The following is a 10,645-nucleotide window of genomic DNA, read 5'->3' on the forward strand; positions in this document are numbered from 1 at the left end:
CCGCTGTGCTATTCAGTAATGACAATGTTATACCACATTAGCAATTGTGACATTAATAAAAAGAAGCCCATAGGATTAACCAGAGACAGCTGACTTTAGTCAAATGTAGGTCAGGCTTTGTTTGCTCAGAAGCTGGTAATAAATTCCCAGGTAACTGCTCTCGTGTGTCACACATATATGTCAGGAGCATAATTTCAGCCTCACTAAATGATTCACATTTTTAAGTTTCTGTAAGCCATTTTTGAATTATTGTTAAGCATTTAATTCCACCATCAGGCCTATAGGCTCCTTAAAATTATTAACTTATGTGACATTACAGCATGTTTTTCCTTCAGGCAACACTTAAAAACACCTTGGAGGGTTTCATGTTCACCTTCCAGATACTGAAGTTCTTACTAGCAGAGGCTCAGGGGTCATCCCTAATTTACAGCAGAGTTACAGAGGAAATGGTATTGATGGCTAAGAAAGCCACCTGTCATTACAAAGTTCTCATTGTCACAGGAAATATCATTGAAAGCTTAACATGAGTATTGCATTCTTAATCAATTCTTATGGTGGGCTATATACAAACAAGAAGTCCATAACCATTCTCTAAAATATATTGAAAAATATAAACACTTTGGAAAACAGTTTAGCACTTTCTTTAAAAGTTAAACATACACCTGCCATGTGATCTAGCCATTGCTTTCCTAGGTACTTGTCTAAAACAATGGAACCATATGTCAACAAAAAGACCTGCACAAAAATATTCATAGCAACACAGCATGGCTCACAACTGGAAACAACCCAAATCCACAGGAGAATGGCTAAACAGTGGCATATTTATACACCAGAACACCACTCAGCAATAAAAAGACAAGAGCCATAGATCCATGCAAGAATCACGGACAAATCTCTAAAACATTATGTTTAGTGAAAGTAGCTAGATGTAAAACAGTACATATTGTGTCATTCAATTTATGTGAAATTCTAGAAGTCAAAAACAATCTATGGTGATACAAATCGGAGTGGGGCAGGGATAGACTGCTGGGAGAACAAGAGCACTTTCTGGGGTGTTCTATATCTTGTTGGGGTGATGTTATGTTCATGCATATATTTGTCAGACTCATCAAACTCTGCATTTAAGATCTGTGCATTAAGATCGGCATCTAAATTATGCCTCGATGAATAAAATATATGTGAGTGCTCTGTAAGCTCTTCAATTTTATACTTAAACTTTATTAAGTCAACTACTTTTGTTAAATGCTTATGTAACTGTAAAACATTATGAAGTCTTTTAAACATCAACAAAAAGAGATGTCACCCGAAAGATACTAACTCAATATTACCCAAGTAAGGATAATAAGCAGCATATTTAATGAGTTAAATAAATGGATAATTTTAATTGATTTACATTTTAATTCCTTTTACATGCAAATGGCATAATTTGAAAGCTCTGTTTGTACATTAGAAAAATATCAATGGGCATAATCGCAATTAAGTACTTAAAGCTAATTTATATTAATGTAGAGAAGCAGCTGCAAGATGAGCCAAAAACAGTAAATGATATAAAAATAATTTGAATGTCTAATATTTACCAGAGTTAGTGACTCTTCTGTCCAAACTTTGCCATTGCCACCACTATGATTCAGACTCCTGCTACCATTTTTTTTTAAGTGGAGCAGATTCCTAATTTGCTTTCCTAATTTGACTGCCTTACCCCTTTTAAAGACATCATATTAATCTTAAAGCACAGCCTAAGCATTTCATGCCATTCATCACAATTACAGTCAGGGTCAGCTCCCTAGTCTGGCATTCAAAGCGCAGTTTTGGTCTGACTACAATCTCTCCCTGGTGGCATCTACTCTCATGGCCGCTTTTTCCCAGCCTCCCACTAATCCATAGATCTCTATACTGAGGCAGCTAGAAGGCTCACCTGTTCCTACCCCTCACCCGTTCCGGCTTCTGCTCATGTGCCTCTCCATTTGAACTTTATAGCATATCCAATTCATCCCGGTTTCCAAGATCCACTTTTGTTATCACCTCCTTGTCAAGGAAATTCACCATTTTCCTTACTCAGAGTAATCTTTCTCTCTTAGAAACACTCATCACATTGTATGCCCAGTTCTCTTATCACCACTGTCAATCTTATATTGTGAAATGGTTTGGATTCCAACTCCAGAAAGAAACACGTAGCTTGAAAGCTTAGTTCCTCAGCTGTCAGAATTTAGGCAAGTTGCTTCATCTCTCTATGCTTCTGTTTCTTCATCTGTTAAAAAGTAAAATAAAAATAGTATCTCTCTTTTATGATGGTTATAAGCATGAAATTAGATAATGTACATAAAGTGCTTAGTCTGACACACATTTTAAATCCTCAATAATATTTACCCCAAAACTTGCTAGCTAAAAGAGAATAAATTCTCCAAATGGATGAATTATATACTAAGAATTGAGGGAACTTGTAAATGGAAAAAATTTTGAGGAATATCCAAAGAAACCAGAAGGTTGGAGGTGGATAACTTTTGCTGCTGTTTTCAAAATAGGACGTAAGTTTGGTTTTAGAAGCTGCAAAATGGTGAAACTGATGTTAATTTGAGGCAGGAAAAGTCTGGGTAAAAGGGAAAACAAAAAAACAAAAAAGGAGAAGTAGTCCAGGTACTGAAGAGAAATAAAAACACATGTCCACACCAAGACTTGTACATGAATATTCATAGCAGCTTTATTCATTATAACAAAAAAAAAACTGAAACAAATGTCCACCAACAGGAAAGGGATAAACAAAATGTGTTATATCCCTACAACAGTATACCCCTCAGCAGTACAAAGGAACATACAACTGACAGAGCCACAACACGGGTGAATCTCAAAATCATTGTACTGAGTAAAGGAAGCCAAACACAAAAAAGTACAGCGTGCATAATTCCACTTATATGAAAGTCTAGAAAATGCAACTAACCTATAATGACAGAAAGGAGATCAGTGGTTGGCTGGGGCATGGGGATGGAGGGAAGGAATAACTGGAAAGAAGAGGAGAAAATCGTGGAAGATGATAGAATGTTCTGTGTTTGTGGTGCAGTGTGGTTTCAAGGATATACACATAATTCTGTCAAAACTCATCAAAGTTGTATTCTTCAAATGGGTGTGATTTGCACCATTTTTTTTAAGTCAGTAAGAACCTAAAAAATAAAGTAGTACTGATTGGGGCACAGTATATTTTCATTAAGAAAATGTTACATTTGTTTGACAGTTTTTCCTTCTTCAACCAGGCTCCTGGAATACAATATCTAGGAAATGAGTAGATGCAAAGTATCTGAATCTCAGCAGGATATTTGAAGACATTTGTAATGATATGCTGTTGGATCTAATGAAATGTTATGGCCTGGGTGCAGGGACAATGAAAGAATTGAGTCAAGATTCCCCTGTCATCCTAGAAGATTTCTAGTGGCAGGTCACAGGGTTCTGCACCTAGCCTGTTTAAGCCTTTTATCAATTACTTGTCTGAACACCTAAGGGCACAGCCATTGCTTTGTGTTGGCTAAACATTGGTATGTTGGATGACAGATTAGGATCTAAATCATCTTGATAGGCTATAGCAGTAATTTAGGCATAATAGGGTAAAACTTTACAAGGACAACTATTAAATAGACAAATTGAATCTAAAATTTAGCTTTCCAAGTACAAGATAGAGGAACCATGCCATACCAGCAGGACATTAGAAAAGTCAGCCTTAGGGTCATAATCATCAATAAGCTCAGTGTCAACCAACAGTGAAATATAACTCTTAAAGAAGTTAACTTGACCTTGGGTTGCATCGAAAAACACATAAGCTTTAACAGGAAGAAGATGGAAATCATGTTTTATTCTCCATAATAAGCTTACATTTAAAAATATGTCATGAAGTTTTTGGTGAGATGCTTATTGGGCGGGGGGGAAGATTAGAATTATATCAGAGGGGAAAAAATGGTATGTTTTTAATCTATGAGTTCCTTAAGGACAGGATCCATATTTTAGTCATCTAAGTATCACTAGCACCTGTCTCAATTCCTGCCATGACTATAATTATTGTTTAGAAAGTAAATGATGTTTATATATTGATAAGACTTGAATTGTTGTCACATAAGTAGTGGGAAAGTAACAAGGACTTTTTAGCCTAGGCAATAAAAAAGACTGAAGAAGGGGGAATGAGGGGTGAATCAAGGTGGACAGCACAAAATGTGCCTATGGCAACTGCAGTGAATTATAGATGGCTGAAAATCTTTGTCACTTCCCTCCATTAGGAAGTGGAATTATTTGTCCAGCCCTAGAATCTGGGCTGAATCTGTGACCACTTTGACCAAATGAAGAGAAAGTGATACTGTAATAGTACCAGGTCCAGTCTTTAAGAAGACTGACAACTTTCACTTGCTTTTTCTTCCACCATGCTAGAAGGAAGCCCAAGCAGCTACAAGGATAGGTCTACATGTGGCAGAATTAAGGCACCCAGCCAGCAAGTGAGGCTGAGTTCCCTGCCAATAGGTAGCATTGACTTGCCAGCCCATGTAAATGAGCCACTTGCAGTAGAGCCTTAACTCCTCAAGCCACCCCGCCTGATGCCATATGAAGTAAAAATGAGCTTTCTCCACTGGGCTTTTGCAAAATCACTAGCAAATAAGATATAGTTGTTGTGTTAAGCCACTGAGTGTTGAGGTGGTTTGTTATGCAGCAAGAAATAGTTGAAACAGTAACCATATTCAAATATATTAAGAGCTATCATATGCATGGTCCCATGGGTTATAATTATAACCAACATGCAGAATTAATACTGATATCCATAACTTGAAACGTTTCACTGAGAAGCAGGTTGGAACCTTAAAGATAAGACCCGACAGAGAAGAAAGTGCCAAAGTTGTAGAGCTCATTTGGCATTAGAACTCGCCTCAAGGAAGTAAGCTCAGGTTCATTTTCAGATGACATCAGTTCCCAAGGGTTTCATCTGCTGGGCATTGTAGTGCCGGGGGAAGACCATTCAGGTTGAATAAGATCCTATCGATCCAATGTCTGGAGAGAGCAGATCAGCATAAGGCTAGAAGGCTTTCAAGACCCCAGTTCAGATGAGATTCAGAATGGATATCAATCCAAGAGGGATCCTGGAGTAACCACCCAAAACCGGAGAAAGCAAAGGTACAAGGGTTATGCACCCAGAGTGTGGGCTTAAATGGTATAGTTTGGAATGAGGGCACACCTTAGACCTACCAGACATCAGATATGTCAGATATGGTCTTGATTCTGTGATCTGATGGGAATGCAAATCCTAAGGTGCCATCAGGTTAGTTTAGGATTGGCTCAGAAACCAGCCAATTGAAGAACTGGCTAGGAAACTAGAGTGGGCAAGTAGGCAATGGGTGCCTCTTCAGTATCTTTGGCTGGGGGGCTAAGATAAGAGTCTTCTGAGAGGAGCTAGAGGAAAGCAGGTTTTAGTTTAACACAAGGAAGAACTTTCTTAGAGGGGGTGTATTCCTATGATTGCAAAAAACTGAATTATCACCTGCCAGGAGATCTACAGAGAAGATGCATACATCTAATAAGAATGATATCAAATAACTTTTTAATGCCCTTCCAACCCGAGATTTCCTAACACATACATAACGTGAGGGCAAACTGCTTGCACAGAGCACATAGGTGCTCAACAAGGAGTGGATGGATAGACAGAGAGATGGACAGACAACTGGGTGGGTAAAATTAAGGATGAATAATGCAGTCTGACATTTTCAAATACTCAGCACCTCCCATCCACAGACACATTAGCCACAGGAAATAAACTGGACCTCAGAAAAAAAGAAATTAAAATGTATTTGTACCTCTAAGAGTTTTCCAAACACTTAGTATCTTGGAGTACCCAAATATATGCTGCATTTTTATGCTTATGAAAGAAATTTCTTAAGAAAATTAGAAATTCATGTGAAAATGTCTTAGTTTGTTCTGACTGGTTGACTCTGAGCAAGGGTCACTGTGGACCTGTATTCACTGGAATTTGGTACATTCAGCACAGCTCAGCTTTAACAGTCAGGAACCCAAGCTCCAGGTACAAAAGACAGCCTTGAGCAACAGAGAAGCAGTGACCAGCCAGGGTCCACGTGTTCTATTATCTCTTCTCCCAGCAGATTTCTCATGCCACATTGTGCTTTATATGCCTTGTACCTATTTTTTAACCTTTGCTCTTGTCACACACTCCCTGGTATGAGACATTTCTGCAGGTCTCTGATGTAGAGTATATACTCTCCTCTCAATAACATGGCCAAGGTTTTAGGTAAATAAATGTCTAACACCTTCATACACAAAGAGTATCTTGTTCTTTAAGACAGAGGGTAAAGCTCTATGTTCTAGGGAGTGGTTAACAAATTATTTGAACCACAACCCACACTCAAAAAACATTTTACAACCTAACACAGAGGATACATATAAAATAATATTTACCTCACAATGTGCCATGCATTCCAATATTTTCTATTTCGTTTTTCAAGCTGCCAGTGAGAACCCACTAATATGAATTTATGACACACAATACATGGGACTAATGGTCTAAAAGGCACAGCTTAAGGGACAATTATCAAGTAGTATTTACAGGGAGTGTAGCAGTGAACCAAGTGCCCCCAAACTACATTAACATTAGAAAGTTCTGAGCCCTCAAAACCTATAAATAATGTTGCCATTTTCTAAGAATGAAGCTAATAAGAGTTAATACATAATGGATTAGATTAGCTAAATGTAGAAATTAATTCAAGAAAAATGTGGGCTGCAGGGATTTGAAAATACTCTCAAGTCCAATCAAGGCATCCGGGATGAACAGTGTGACAGTAGTCTTACTAGATTATAATTCTAACATGAGAATTTTATATTAAAATAGACAGTTTTATTTTGCCTTGCCTGAATAAATCCTATTAGTAGTAGGAAATGAATGCATTGGGGTGGGCTGACTTCCTTGTAAGTGGGAAGTCCAAAGACAAGGATTTTTTAGTAGGTTCCTCCATCCAGGGAAAAGACTACTGCAGCCCCTAAATGCAAATATCCAGTCAGCTTGGCAGCTGGGGGCCAGGAGGAAGGTGGAGCCTCCAATTCTCATGGCTCAACGACACTTGCTCTCTCTCTCTTCATCTAGATGTACTAAACAATTTTTGATTTAAACACTGGTTTCCCACTCATGTTTTCCTAAAGAGGTAGGAACACACTAATCAGCTAATAGAAATTTCTTATCTGCTTGCCAGTTATACTTTTCATTGTCAATGAACAGACTGAGATCTTGATTAATATACATCAGTCTTGTGGGTTTGGTTACATGATCATTTCTACACTGAATGAAATGTCAAGGTTGTGGAAAGCAAAGAACCCAGCCTAGAATAGGGCAGCACTTCTAGGATGATGGCACTCAAGAGAGCCTGCCTGGGCATCCTGCCAGCCTGTCTCAAAGCAATCCCTCTTGCAACTCTATCACTTGACCCATAACAAGTTATTCAGAGGTTAATAAATGACAAACCAAATAAAAATATATTGGTTTCACAGAGAAAAGCATTGACTTAGCATTTCTTCCAGCCAGCTAGAGTGAAGGAATATTATTGAGACCCAGTCAACTTTGCTTTCACACACCAGAGTTGGCTATGGTCTAATCTTTCACAGACTGGGGTTAATGTTTTCAGTTTTTTGTTTGGTTGGCTGCTTTGTTTTTGAGATAAGGTCTTGCTCTGTCACCCAGGCTGAAATGCAGTAGGACAATCACTGCTCACTATAGCCTTGACCTCCCAGGCTCAAGCAATCTTCCCATCCAGCTCTCAAGTAGCTGGAACTTCAGGTGGGTGCCACCACGCCCAGCTATTTTCTTTATTTTTTGTAGAGACATGTTTTTTTTTGTAGAGAAATGTTGCAGGGGCAGGTTTTGAACTCCTGGGCTCAAATGGCTCTCTAGGCTTGTGGAAGTGCTGGGATTACAGGTTTTGAGTCACTGCAGCCAGCAGGTTAATAAAACAATTTGTGTCACAGAGTCTGATGGCCGTATCACAATTTAATATTTCCAGTCACCTACTGGGTGTGGATTTTCATTGCTTCTCAACGCCATTCATTCATGCCACACATATTTCATGAGCACCCAGATTCAGTAGTCACAAAACAGAAAAGAGCTCTATCCTCAAGGAGTTCAAAGTCTGGAACAGAAGGATGAATTGTTATAAATCAGTGTAAGAAATGGTGTTATATTCAATATAAAGTCGTGGCATCAAGTAGGATGGACTCAACTCGAAGAAGGGAGACGAAAGATTTCACAGGGAAGATATTTCAGGTGGGTTATGGGGGAAATAAAAGTTTACGAAGCAGACCAGCCAAGAGCAATCATTGCGGAAAGAGAGCACGCGGGGGAGTTAGGCTGTATGAGGAGTTTGGACTGGAATGGTCATGGTAATTACCATGAGTTTAAAAGGGACATTTTTATTATTGAAGATTTGGTGTCTTTTCAAGAAGAGATATTTCCCAACTCCAGGAATTTCTGCCATAGAGGGCAAATATCTGTGGCTCTCCTGGCACCCCAATGCTCGCACCATGTTGAGGTGCAAGCAGGGGATAGCCCAGCACATCATCTCCGAGGAGGACAAGGGCGAGCAGCAGCCGCAGTGGCCAACCCCCAAGTTCGCAGACCCGGCCCCAGCGGCGCCGGCAGGAAAGCCGTGTGTCCCAGGGAATGAAGATGGAAGGAGTGAGGACGAAGGCCCTGTAAATCAGCTTCGAGGGGAGGAGACGCGTGTCTATGAGAAACGCTGTGTGGAGTTCTTTGGCAGCTCTGAATTCTTGGAACATCAGAAAAATTGCACTAAAAATCCACGTGTCCTCATCATGAATGACAGACAATGAGGGCCCGGTGCCTTCAGAAGACTTCCTCGAGTCTGTACTGAGCCACCAGCCACCCAGTCCAAGCAGGAAGTACGGCCACAGGGAGAATGGTGGCAGCCCAGGGCACATGAAGGAAAAGTCGGGTACTTAAAGACAGGCACCCCAGGACATAAGCTATACACCCAAAGGTAAAGTGGCCAACACTAAGGTGCCCCTGTGGGGACTGCAGGGTGGTGAGTCCACGGAGCCCGAGTGCCTGGCACCAACAGGATCCCGTGGGTGCTCAAGCAGATCCTCTGCCTGCAGCAGCAGCTACGGCAGATCCAGCTCACCCAGCGGATCCGCGCCCAGGCGCACTGGTGGGCCTTGCACGCCCTCCACTAGCCGGACGGGGCCCCGCAACCCTGAAGACCTTGGGCGGCCACGTGTCCCACAGGTTTCAGCGGCAGTGGCTTTGCTCAGCGGGAAAGCTGGGAGCCAAGGTCTGTCTCTGGACGCTTTGAAACAAGCCAAGCTACCTCACACCGACATCCCTTCTGCTGCCAGCTGTCTGTCCCCAGGGCTGACGCCCCTCATCCCACTCTGCAGCCGGATGGGAGAGGGCACTCCTGAACATCCGTCTCGCCTCCCCAACGCTGTGCGTCCTCGGGCCTGGGCCGGGTACTCTGCCAGCGGCCTTTCTCCGCAGTGGCATTAGACTACCCGGGAACGGGAAGGGGAAGCCGCCGGACATCTCCGGGGGAGGGCGGATGGGCAAACCCGAAGACGAGGCAGTCCTCGACAAGCATCATAAGTGTGGGAGCAGGCGCTCTTCCACATTTATCCAAGCCCAGCCAACCCAGCTGACAAAGTCTGGGTTCTGGCACGTCAGTTGGACCATCAGCACCATCCCCAAGCAAGCCCTTTGTTAGTGCAGCCCTGCTGGGAGGCCCAGCCTATGGGAGTGTGGGAGGAACGCACCGCTAGCGCTCCTCAGATTCACGAGCAGGTGCACACTGCAAGAAGCCTGTTGTATGCAGCATTTATGGGCGAGCCTTTACCACCAAAGGCACCTTGAAGGTCCACTGTATGACACACGGGCGAACAGTCACTTGGCCCGCCGTGGGAGGAAGCCATGGAGAACACCATGGCTCTAATAGGTCCAAAGAAAAAAAGAGTCTCAGATATGTTTCCCCAGGAAATCCTGGCCCCTTAGGTGAGCGTGGACCTGCTGTGTGGAACCAGTACACCGGCATGCTCAACGGTGCTCTGGCCACAAAGACCAGTGAGACCTCTGTGGTCCAGAGTGGCCATGTTCCACTCTCCCGGTTTTCCCTGGGGGGCCAGCTCAGTCGTAAATAAGGCCACCATCTCCAAGAGGGATGGCTCCCAACGAGTCATCAGTGCCGATGTGGAAGAACCAGGTGCTACTGACCCATCCCAAACACCTCACTTCCTGGAAGCGTCCTCACTTCCTGGAAGAAAACAAGACTGTGGTCAGCTAAGGCATAGGAGAACTTGCATGGAAGGAGAAATGCAGAGTGAAATCTCTAGAATCTGCTTTAAAAAAAAAAAAAAAAAAAAAACTCCTCCTGTTTTATTGTTCTCATTGATAGGCAAATGTTTGCAAAGGTTGTGACCACAACCTCAGGCAAGTCCTGCAATCACAACTGTTGCTATGCTGCTTTGCAAAAAAATTAAAAATAAAAAAACAAATCACCCCCAAACACAGACTAGATTTTTTTTTTAATTTTGGAAAAAAGCAGGTCTTGCAAAGTAGCTTTATTACTTGTGACAAACTGTATACAGAGAACCTTTGTACAACCCAGAGTGACTT

General features: G+C 41.9%; 1 pseudogene; it reads left to right on the forward strand.

Annotated features, from left to right (window-relative positions):
* The first annotated feature begins 9,766 nt into the window (after positions 1-9,766).
* On the forward strand, positions 9,767-10,313 carry LOC104001107 (sal-like protein 4; annotated as a pseudogene).
* Positions 10,314-10,645: the final 332 nt, after the last annotated feature.

This window comes from Pan troglodytes, chromosome 2, assembly GCF_028858775.2.
Source record: "Pan troglodytes isolate AG18354 chromosome 2, NHGRI_mPanTro3-v2.0_pri, whole genome shotgun sequence".
NCBI classification, from domain to species: Eukaryota; Metazoa; Chordata; class Mammalia; order Primates; family Hominidae; genus Pan; species Pan troglodytes.